We start from the raw sequence: 494 nt of genomic DNA, 5'->3' as shown, positions 1-494 counted from the left end.
ATGCATCGGTGTTAATGTATCATTTGAAAAAAAAAAAGAAATTTGAACTTTATCATCTCGTGTGACGTGCTGTTGTAGAATTGCATTAAACAGTTGTCTCAGGAAATCCTCTTTCTCGTGTGTGCATGCTGCATTTGGAAGATTTTGATCTTTAGAAAATATTGGTGGGTTACGACCCTTTGGTCTGTTTCTCACGCTTTAGATAAGTACCATGATTATATCTATTAATCTATTAATCTCCTCTAATTTGTAGCCCAAAATGTGTAACTCTGCTACCTATGCGTAACTAGAACACATTAATTAATAATTTGGTTCAAATATACTTTTATCTTGTTCTCTATCCTTTTCACTAATTTCCTTAAAAATTATTAAGCTAACTTGATTGAATTTAATTATTAAAATAACTTACTCACGTAATATTATTGAAATAAAAAAAATAATAATTTGATTCAAATATACTTTTTATATTGTTCTTTATCTGTTTCACAATAATT

This window comes from Arachis ipaensis, chromosome B01 (assembly GCF_000816755.2).
Source record: "Arachis ipaensis cultivar K30076 chromosome B01, Araip1.1, whole genome shotgun sequence".
Taxonomy (NCBI): Eukaryota; Viridiplantae; Streptophyta; class Magnoliopsida; order Fabales; family Fabaceae; genus Arachis; species Arachis ipaensis.
Note: the sequence above shows the minus strand (reverse complement) of the source record.